The sequence below is a fragment of the Macaca nemestrina genome, chromosome 7, assembly GCF_043159975.1.
Source record: "Macaca nemestrina isolate mMacNem1 chromosome 7, mMacNem.hap1, whole genome shotgun sequence".
Lineage (NCBI taxonomy): Eukaryota > Metazoa > Chordata > Mammalia > Primates > Cercopithecidae > Macaca > Macaca nemestrina.
In genome coordinates, this window is record NC_092131.1 from 2817655 (window position 1) to 2828505 (window position 10851).

At 63.5% G+C, this 10851-nt stretch overlaps 1 protein-coding gene across 1 annotated transcript in view; it reads right to left on the reverse strand.

Moving 5' to 3' along the window:
• Positions 1-9723, reverse strand: part of LOC105489925 (inverted formin 2) — a 29137-nt gene extending 19414 nt beyond the window's left edge. Inside the window, exon 1 of the mRNA XM_071099482.1 lies at positions 9565-9723. The gene's annotated coding sequence lies outside the window, so the exon portion shown is untranslated. The remainder of the gene's footprint in view (positions 1-9564) is intronic.
• Between the last annotated feature and the right edge of the window lie 1128 nt (positions 9724-10851).

The following is a 10851-nucleotide window of genomic DNA, read 5'->3' on the forward strand; positions in this document are numbered from 1 at the left end:
CAACTGACCCTCCTTTCCTCCCCCGCTTCCATTGGCCGGAGTCTCCTTGGCACAGGCTGAGCGGACGGAGTTATGAACTCTCCCAGGCCCGGCCCCTGGCATCCAGAGTGTCCTCTCCAGCCAAGAGCCCCAGGGGTCCCTCCACGCAAAAAATCCTGACCTTTTAGAGACAAGCAGTGCCTCCGCGAGCCACCTGTGCCCCAGGCCCCAGGGTGTCCCTGGACTCGAAGGTGCTCCCTGACCTGAGTACTGCCCCTCTTGGCACTGCCCAGTGCTCCTTGCCCTGTGCAAGTCCCTGAAAGACCCCAGTCAAGAGGAGCCCCCTTGGTCAGTGGGGTGGAGCCACGGTGGGAGGAAACTGGCCCTCCTGCCCATCAGCTTTCCATACCCCTGTGCCTGGGTGCCCAGCTCTGTGTCTGAGCTGCCCCGGTTGACCGTGCCCCACCAGGTGCTGTCTGGGGGCAGTGAGTGTAGCAGGGCCTTGCTGGGCTACGGCCCAGCACAGACAGGGTTCCAGCTGAGGACCTGGAGGATGAGACCAGAGCTGCCTTCCTCCTTCTGCGATGCCACCAAGGCTGCCCGATCTCATCTGCGCCCCCCGGTCTCTACGATGGGGAATGTTCCAACTGCTTTTCAGCATGAGGCTGAACCTGCAAACACACCACGGCCAGACCATATATGCAGCACTCTGACCCGCAATCTGGCCACTGGCCCCAAATGGCCGGGACCTCGTTAATAACTGACAGCTTCCGTGATTTTTGTCCCATCATAGGAGCCCGACTTCCAGCCAGCAGCCTCTCTCAGGGCATCCCCGAGCCTTCCTTTTGTCTATAAAAAGCTTTCTATGTATAGAGTGAAATATCCATGAGAAAACCATGAGGCTTCCCACTGCCCCGCCCGCCTGAGTATCTGCTAAACGCGGGTGGCAGTGGCCGACTCCCTGCTACAGCCAGCTCTGCACAAACAGCCTTGCCTGTTTTTACTGGGGGGTGGTGTCCACTTCTGCAAGGATTCCAGAAGGAACCCACAGTGTACTGATCTCAGGGGCACGGGGCTACAGGGAACAATACCCTGGAAGGTGCCAGTGCCAACTGAGAAGGGCAGGGGGCGGGAGTCTCATTGCTGAGCTGTGTGCCCCGGGGCAGGCTGCCCTTCTCTGTTGTCCATCTGGAAAGTGGGTTGGCGGGGCCACCAGCACAGGAATGTGTCCTCAGAGCTCCCCAGCCCCGGCTGTAGGGCGTGGCCACCTCCCCACAGGCACAGGAATTTGCGTTCTTCGCAATCTTTTTTACAGCCGACACCAACTCTGGCTGAGGCAGGGCAGGACCATCCAGGCTCTGCAGGGCCCAGTACCCATGGCTCAGGCCAGACCCCACGCCTCAGACAGCAAAAGGGTCAGGACGCCAAGAAGGGGTGTCCCATCCACCCCACCCCCAGCAGTCCACCGGCACCAATGGAACCGCACACGGCAGGTCTTCTGCAGACGAAGACTCTGAGGTCTGAGGGGCTCGCCCCACCCACGCTAGTGGGACCTCACCGTGGTTCTTCAGCACTAGCGTGGGGCTTCCAGAGGACAGGGCCACGCCTCTCCCCTCAGACTCCAGCTCCTACAGGCAGGGTCCCCCTCTGGGCCTGGGCCTGGCCAGCCTGGTGTGGTGCTGCCAGCACCTCCATCCGAATGCCTACACGCTAGGGCAGCTGCACTGACGCTCGGGAAGCCGCTGGGCCACTGCCCCGCCTGGCAGTCAGCAGTCAAGCTGAGTGTGTGGTGTGGGTGGGGACAAGGACATCGCTGGCCCTCACTAGACCTGAGGCCATGTGCCCAGCCCCTGCGGTACAGACAGAAAACCAGAGCCGGGGAGTGTGGGCTCTTGAGGCAGGCCCAGCCCCGAGCTGTGGAGAGTAGCTGGGGGCTCCTGCATGGGCCCATGACCCTGAGTGGCACACGGGCTGGGGTTAGGGTACCCAGGCCTGAATCCTGGGTACCTGAGGGACCTGAGCCAGCCCCTGAAGCCCCAGGAACCAGGCGAGGAGGGCCTTCCACAGCACCGTGTGGCGGGTCCTACGCCCTCAGCCAGCACCAATGGGCCTGGAGGCCCCACTGTGACATGTTCTGAGTCTGCCTGGAAGAGCCCCCTCCCGTGTGAAGGCCCCACTGGTAGGGAAGGGAGAGGTCTGCCTGAGTCCAGGCTCCCCACGAGGAACAGGCCAAGCCCTGAGCCGGACAGCCCTGGGGAGGCAGGTACTGCCTTGTGTGCCTGGGACCAAGGGGCTCTGGGGATCCTGAAGCAGAGGCGGGGGTAGGGCAGGCACCGGCTGGGCACATGAGCGCCCGTGGGGGCCACTGCCTGGGCCCCTGGGAGTGGGCAGGCAGCCGCAGTGTGGCCCTTCTGGCACTGGCACAGGGATGGATGCTTCTGGGCCCTGAGCCAGCGTTGGTGGTGAGGGTACAGGGAGGGAACTTGTCTTCCACGGGGTGGGCGGGCAGAACGGCAGGAGAGGATTCCGGAACTAGGAGGCAGGGGCTGCCACACTGTATTTTTAGCTCCTCCAAGAGCCCAAATTTTTCCACTGCTTGGCAACCCATGGATCTCCAGAACTGCACGCATTCCTGGCAGCACCCCGGGGTTCTAGGCAGCCCAAGCCCTGCAGGGCGGTGGAGGCACCTGGAGCTGAGCCTGTCCTACCATGACCCCCATTCCCCTCCCTCCCACTCAGACTGCCAGCTCCTTTGAGCCTCCGGCATGTGTCACCTTCCCCACCCGGCCAACGGCCCCTTGAGGGACCTCCACTGACCTGGTGGCTCACCGACTGCCGGCAAGGCCCAGGGAGGGCCTGTATACAGGGGGCCTCAAGGCAGGCGAGGATGGGGGTCCACCCGTTGCCACCTGTCCAGGGTCACGGGGCGCACTGGGCCTCAGTGAGGGCTGGTTGTGTCCTCACTGTCCCCTGGCCCATCTCACACCCAAGAAGCACTCTAGCCTTCATGCTGCCTGCAGTCCCTAAGATCTGGATGCAGTGTGAGACTCCTGCCTCCAAAGCCCTCCAAGATCTTGAACTCTGCTTGTTGTGCAAAGAGGGCCCCTGGGCCACTGTGGGGACCCACAGCAGGACAGAAGGGCCCCCTGGGAGTGGGTAGGTAGAAAGACGCTCTCAGCAGCATCATGATCAAAAGACAAAGATGGGAAGCAGCCACATGCTGACGGAGTTCAATCACATGGTGTGTGCGATGCCACCAGGACACCTGCCCAATCACTAACCAAAGCTGCATCTAGGATGAATACGGTTGTTTGCTACTGAGGAAGAAAGCAAGCAAAATGATCAAAAGACAGCAGCAACATCTCCCAGAGGGAAGCTGGGCTCACAGCGGTGGCAGCCCCTGCTTGGGTCACCCAGGGAGAGAGCTGGGAGCCAGGGGTCCTTCATGGCACTCTGGCAAGTGTTGGTGGAGGTGGCTGGGGGTCCGGGCTGGCCAGCACTGAATGCCAGGGGACACCACTGGTCCGGGAGCCAGGCTACAGCTGGGCTCTCTGTGTCCCCAGGATCTGGGGCAGACAATAGGCCTGGGGGAGGTACGTCTTCCTGGGTTAGGAACAGAGCCCTGTGGAAGCCACAGGGAGGAGGGTGGCTCTGTCTGTGGGGCGGGGGGGTGGGGGATGCAGCAAACAGGAAATGCCCCAGCTCACTGGAAGGAGGGCTCACTGGGAGTAGGGTCGGCAAGCATAGCCCAGGCAAGGGAGGACAGGAAGGGCGGTGGCCCCACACCAGGAAGCCAGGCTCTTGCTTCCACCTGCACTGAGGGTGTGCAGGGCTGGGGTGGGCAGGCAGCTCGCCAGTCACCTTCTCCAGGCCACAGTGTCTCCACTGCACAAAGAGCAGGGCCAACAGGGTGCTCCCTGAGGGCCTGGTCACCTCTGGCATTCTCGGGGGTCTGGGCTGGAGTCTGGGGGCCCAGGGAGAGGCGTGGGGGGACCAGCGGCTGCACTGGAAGTACTTCCTGAGTCTGTCTGAGGGCCTGCCAGCACCTACTATGGCTGTGGCTGGGAGTGACGTGTGCAGATCTGTGGTTAGGGACTGGGGAGGGCACAGGGCCTGATCAGGCCCTGCAGGTGGCATGAGCCCAGGGGTGGCCTATCGCAGACCCCAGACGTACCCTGCAGGGGGTCTGCTGGGCAATGGGGGCAGGTGGCCAGGAACATGAAGACCAGGAGGTCATCACCAGAAATGTCCCACCTGGGTTTCCTCCCTCGAGACCAGACACACTCAGAGATGCCTCCCTCCGAGGCCCCCAGGTCCCTCCTCTGTCCTCAGAAAAGGCCTCTCTCAACCTGGGAGGGGAAGGGCAGCAGCTGGTTGGAGCCAGGCCCCAGCTTCAGGGTTCAGGTCCTGATTGCTGGGTGCCTCGCTAGGCCCCAGGGTGTCCAGCCCCCACCCTGCCTGTGCCAGGACAGGACGGCTGCCCGCTGCCTGCCCATAAGCCAGGCTCCATGGTCCCTGCCCCCAGCCCACATCCCCACTAGCAGCTGCCTTCCCAGGAGCAGGGAGAACAAAGACAGATTGAGAGTGGGGGAGACGCTGAGGCTGCGCACCCAGCACGGCCAGGGGCTGCTGCCAGGGCCCAGGGTGGGGGCGGCTCTGATTCTGGGTGAGACTGGGCTCTGCCGCTGACCGGCCTGTGACCCATAGGATCTCCTGGTTCCTGTCCTCAAATGCGGATGAGCGTGTCAATGCCAACCCCACAGCTTACTGACAGATCAACGAGATGCCGCCTGTAATGCCAGTGCATAACCACGCACAGCACATGCCCTGACCACCTGCCTTCCCGCTCAGCCCACACCTCCTGTTTGGTGGCTGGGACGGAGCTGGGATGGTGCTGGGACGTTGCATGAGTCTTTGCAGCCCCTGCTCAGCATCTCTTGACCTCTGCTCCAGGCAGCCAGTGCCAGGCAGCCTGTCAGGCCCAACAGGGCAAACAAGATCCTCAGCGTGGGTACAACATGCTGCTTGGCAATGCTTGCTGGGACACGAAGGTGCCAGGGGCCTGAGAGCCAGGTCCATTCTAGATTCAGTTTTCTCATCTGTAAAATGGCCAGGATGTTCTCCAGGGCCCTGTAGCTCTGACCTGGGTTGGCTAAGCTAGCACCACCTGTGAGGCCCCTCCTGGGCCCGGCCCATGGCTCTGCCAGCTCCTGCAGGCAGCCCCTCACTGCTCTGCCTGTACCTCCACAGCCTGGCCTGGACCAGGAAAGGGGCAGCCAGGGGGGCCCTCTGCACATGGAAGCATAGGCAGGGGTCCTGGGTGTCCCCAAGGGGCTCCTGTTCTCAGGCCACTCACATCTGTGCACAAGGTGGAAGCAAAGGCAAGTGGGGACAGGTGGCTACTCCCTCACCCCCACCCTGTGTCCTCCTCCCGGCCTAGGCTGGGTGCAGGTGACAGTCTGAGCTGTGCCTGGAGCAGGAACACGGACCCAGCAGCACAAAGGGTAGGGCAGGCAGGCTGCACACCGAGGCCATGTCCCAGGGCTTGCAAGGACCCAGGTACAGATGGGAAGATGGAGGCCAGTGGGATGCTGGCCCTCCTTGCACAGCTGGCCATGTCTACCCCCGACCCGGCGAGGGCCAGGACAGCTCAGGCACGAACAAATGCCAGCACCACTGGCCATGCCCACTGGGACTCCATGTGTGTTGGGCAGCCGGCCACTGGCTGGGCAGAGCGAGGGGCTGGGGCTGGCCTCTGCCTACAGCAGCTGAATGGGGGCTTGGAGATGATACAGAGAAGCCGTTACCCAGGGCTGTGTGTTCGGTGGGCCACTGGTTCCCTCCCCCTCCCTCCTCAACTGTGCCCTGGGTTAGCCTCAAAGCTAGGCTTTGACATTAGCCCTCCTCTGCAAAATGGGAAGCAGACAGCCTGCCCTCTGCCCCAGGTATAGCTCCTGGTTGAGTTCTGGCCCACGAAGGGCTGCCTGGGGGGCCTCAGTCGTCACTGTGAGGTGGGCCTGGGGCAGAGCCCTGTAACAGTAGGGCAGCCCTCCAATCCGCCCCACCCCACCTCTCCCACTTTGGACCTTGGGGTGCTCAGATTGAGTCCAGGTCACAGGAAGAGGGTGGGGTGGTAGAGAGCTGTCATAGCACGGGAGCAGGGGGTCCCTGCCCAGGGCACCAGGGCCGGGGGCCTTGGCAGCATCTTCCCATGTCCCTCTGACCCTGCAAAGGCCTTGATCGGCCGCCAGGAGCCCGGCCAGGCCTCCAGTGGTGCCCATCTGCTCCTTCTGGGTCTCCATGCCATTTCCAACAGACAGAGGTTGGGGCTGAGGGAGACAGAGGGTACCCCAGCCATGGCCAATCACCCTTCTGAAGTGAGAACAGTAGTGAACTGAGGGCACAGAGGCTCGGGGTGGCCCAGCCTGGCCCTTCTCTCCTGGCCCCTCTCCCTCCCACCTCTGCTGCCTCTGGGAAAAGCTGCAGGCAAAAGAGGAAGGTAGCCTTGGCCCTTGCCCTTGGCCATTCTGTCCTCAGGGCCGTCACGCTAGTCATCCCATCTGGGCTGTGACCATGCTGGTCGTACCACCCAGGCTGTGACCCAGGCCCTGACTGGCCAGGAGGGCTCTGGGGTCCAGGCTGGCCCTTGGGCAGTTCTCTGCATGCGCTGCTCTGGATTGACACAGGTGGCTGCCTAGAGGGCGGGCCTATTCCTGCCCTACCAATCCCCGAGTTTGGAGGCCTGGTAACGGCTACTTGACCAGGACAGGCCTGTCCTATTCCCAGAGTGGCAGTGCCAGGACCCTGAGCCTACCCCAGTGGTAGCAACAAGGGGTGGGGGGCCTCGGCCTCCAGCTACTCTGTGGGGCCAGCCCATATGCACCCTGACATCCAGTAAGTGCCATGTGCCTACCTGGCACAGTGCCAGCGGGGCTGGGCTCCAGGCTCTGGGCACAAAGGCAGATGCACACAGTAGGGGCTTTATCAGCCCCTCCTGGCAGAATGGATGGCACGGAGTGTAAAATGGCACTGACTGTCCCTTGCCTCATCTGTGAAATGAATGTTCCTGCAGGACCCACGCCTCACTGGGAGGGATGAGGGTGGGAGACCGTGCGGTGGGACCCAGCAGGCTAGCTCATTCCTTCCCTCCTCACCCACTCACTAAGCACACAGACACGGCCCAGGCAGGTGTGAATGGTGAGGGAACAGGCCCGGCTTGGGGCTGGCTCTCGGGGACTGACATGAGCCCTCAGAGGGGTGACCCTGAGCAGCCCCTGTGGTTCCTTATTTAATTACAGCTTAGAAAAGGCTGTGAGAGAGGACAAACCCTCAGGAGAGGACAGGCACCACCAGTCTGCCCTGCTCTCCTGGCCTGGCGGTTGCCAGGGTATACCAGTGCTGGGCAGGGGGGCAGCTGTCTGAACAGACCCCACCCCAGCTCGGGACTCAGGCTGTCTGGGTGCTCAGAGGCAGACCAGGCAGGACTCCCTCCTAGGGTGAGGCTGGCAGGAGTGGAAGTCTCTCTAACAGGGGGCCAGGTGGTTGGACCCTGCTCACCCCTCCAGCGACGGGGAGTCCGCGCCCATGCCCTCTCTCCTTCCCACAGTTGGTAGCAGCCTCCTTGTCTTTGACTTCAGTTGTCCACTAGGCCTGGCTCTGCTGTGGCCCCTGGGGACTGCCCTCCAGAGAGTGGCTCCTGTGTGGTCTCCACCTCCCGGCCTTCCCATCCACCATCCTGAAAACAGAGGTGGGTGTGCCTTCTCCAACGTCTTGTGTCCACTGGGCCATGAACCACACACCTACCAGACACCTGCTGTTTGCAAGATGGAGGCTGGCAGCAGGGAGTCAGGTCTCATTCCTGACTATGGGGAAATTTGACCTCCAGGCACCAGCAAAAAGCCAGAGGCTTGAGCTTACTTCACTGTCCCCAGAGCTGGGCCAGCTGCGTCCTGCCCCACACCCACAGGCAGCACCGAATTACTTTCCAGTCACCACCCACCCCTCCCGCAGCCTGCACGAACCCCATAACTTTTCCAACCCGGGAAGTAACTGCACTTTGATGGAAGGCGCACAGAGTCTATTTCAGGTAGGAGCCTCCACGTACCCACAAGTGCGGTGTGTCATTAGCTTGACAGCCGTCAGCTCCTCCACAAAGTGGGCGCTCACCTGAAGGTTAACTCTTCGCTGCTCAGGAGCCCTGGCTGTGGAGGCTACAGGCGCACTTGGCCACTTGGTCTGTCCCCACTAGTGACACCCCCTTTGCTGGGTTGTAGGGCCCATGACAGTCCAGGGATGGGAGGGCGGGGCCTGGGCAGGGGTCAGCTCCCTCAGGTTGCAGGAGGGCTCACTGCACCAACCAGGCTTTTAGAACAGAAAATTGCTGCTGCCCTGGTAGGGATGGGAGCCGTGTGAGGTCTCAGACTCCAGGCCTGGAACCCAGTGCTGCTATTTGCTGCACTGGGGGCTGAGCACCCACACACCAAAAGTCCCTGGCTGGGTGGCATCCTTGGCAGCACTGCTCTGGGACCCCACCTTCCCCTGTGCAGGGCAGCAGGGAGCAGGTCTCAGCCTGAACTGCTGTCCCACCCTTCAGAGTGCAAATGTGGAAACTGAGGCCCGAAGAGGGCAAGTATCCTGCTCCATTCCAGTGCCAGAGGGAGGGGCAGGGCTGGCGGTAAAGGAATTTCCTACATCCAGCGCCTTCTGGGCGTGTCTGACCTCTGGCCCGGTTCCTGGTTCCCTGTCCCCGGCAGGGTCTCAGACTCTCTGCCTCCTGGTGTGTCCAGCTGGAGTGGCCAATAACGCTGTGGTCACAGCTGAGCTGCGGGAGCCCTGGGTGGGGAGCTTGAGCCCCAGAAAGCCCAGAGAGGCAGTCCACCCCCAGGCCTGTGCTCCCCAGGGGGGACTGGGGACGGTCAGGGACACAGCTGGTCACCCCGCTTCCCCTCCTTAGTCAAGGTCACTCCTGGGGCGACTCCCCAGTTAGAGGGTTGACGGGTGGGTCTCGGGGTGCACAGGGATTGGCTCCTACCCCACCCAAAAGGAACAGAGAACTGTGATGGAGGCTGATTCCCCTAAGCCTGCCAGTGGTGGGGATGGGGGGAGAGCCCCCTGTGCGCCCACCTGCGCGTGGGCAGCTGGAAGCCAAGCAGTCAGGGTGGGGCCGCAGGCCAGCGCGCACCTCGGGGTGCCACCCGGGCTGTGGACCCGAAGTTGAAGTTTATTTTCCCAACTGTGGCTGATTCATGGTCAGGATGTGGCAGCCGCGAGGCGCAGAAATCCCGCCTGCCCCTGGAGTAGGCCCGGCCGACCCTGGGCCCACCACTTTGCGGGCAGTGCGCGCTCGGGCGGTGCCGCGCCGCGGAGGACCACAGTCCCGAGCGGGGCGCGCGGTGCCGGGGGGGCCAGGGGTGCCCTGGGGTCCCCGCCCGGGAACTGTGCCCTGCGCCGCGGAACCGCCCGCCGCCACCTGGGGCACACACGCCGCAGCCCGGAGCCTCACTCCTGGACGCAAGCACGCACCCGCCTCCTCCCGGACTCAGTTTCCCCTGAGGCTCCTAGCGGACCCCGAGGCCAAGGACTTACCCGGTGAGGCAGCGGCCAGAGGGCGGTGGTGCTGCCGGCACTCCGTCCGGGGCCGGGTCAGGGGCTGCGGGCAGCCGGATCCCACTGCGGCGCTCCGCAAGGCTCGGACCGTGGCTCCAAGCGGGCGAGGGGCGGGCGGGGCGGGGCGGGCGGGAGGAAGAGGAGGTGCCGCCCCGCCCGTCAGCGGCCACGTGGGGAGCGAGCGCGGGCCGGGGGCGGGGCCTGAGGGGGTGGTCGCTGGGGTGGCCCCGCCCACTGTGGCCGGCCCCTGAGAGCTCTTTAAGGGGTCTCCCCACACCCGTGAATACCCTGGCCGCCCTCTCGCGGTCGCCGCTGGCTTGGCTCCTGATGGGCGGAGATGGGGGTGGGACGCGAAGAGCTGCCGTCCCCCGCCTCAGCCCCCACTGTCCGCCCAGTCCCTGTCCTCTGCCTCCTCCCGTCCACCTACACCCCCATCCTCCCGGTGGGACTGGCTTGCCAGGCGCCGCTCACCTCCCTCTGCCCCGGCCCGGGACTCCTGTTCCAGCCAGCCGGATCCGGAGTCTCCGCGTCCGGGGATCCCTCGGCAGAGATGGCTCTTCCCAGGCTTCAGGGACAGAGAGCCTCCTCATCAACCAGGCCACCCATGTGGCCTCCTCTCCGCAGCCCTGCCTGAGCCCCTCCACCCTTGTTGGGGTCTCGGCGGTCTTGGGCAGCCGCTCTTCGCCGGTTGGTGGAGGCAGCTGCATGAGGGCCGCGGAGGTGTCGCAATGGGGTAGGTTTTCTCTGCCACCCCTCTGCTGTCCAGCCTCATCTGTCTCCTAGATTGGGGGGCACCCATCCCCCCACCGCCGACATTGACCAGCGTGGGGCGTGCCCATAGTCCGCTCTGAAAGCCAGCCTGGTTGGATGAGAGCCAGGCCCCAGCTCTGGAAGTCCCTTCTGATGTCTCACGCCTCAGAGCTGCAGGAAACAGTGCACCAGGCCTGGGGTTTGGGGGTCACTGGCAGCTAGAGGGAGGGCAGAGGAAGGCAGGCCTGGGGGAGCCCCCGTGTGACGTGTGACAGAGCAGACACAACCCCTGCCCTGAGAACCGGGGCTAGCACTCCCTGTGCGGCCTCAGGCTCTGATATGACCCTGTGGAGCCTCAGTTTCCCCATCTGTAAAATAGAGTAAGTACCCATAAGGCCTGTATGAGGGTCAAGAACATGCGGATAAAGTGTCTCCACTCGGAATCCTGACATCTCTCTCCAGAGGGCCTGCTGTGTGGGCCATGGCGGCCAGGGCTCAGGGTGAGGGCAAGGGGAG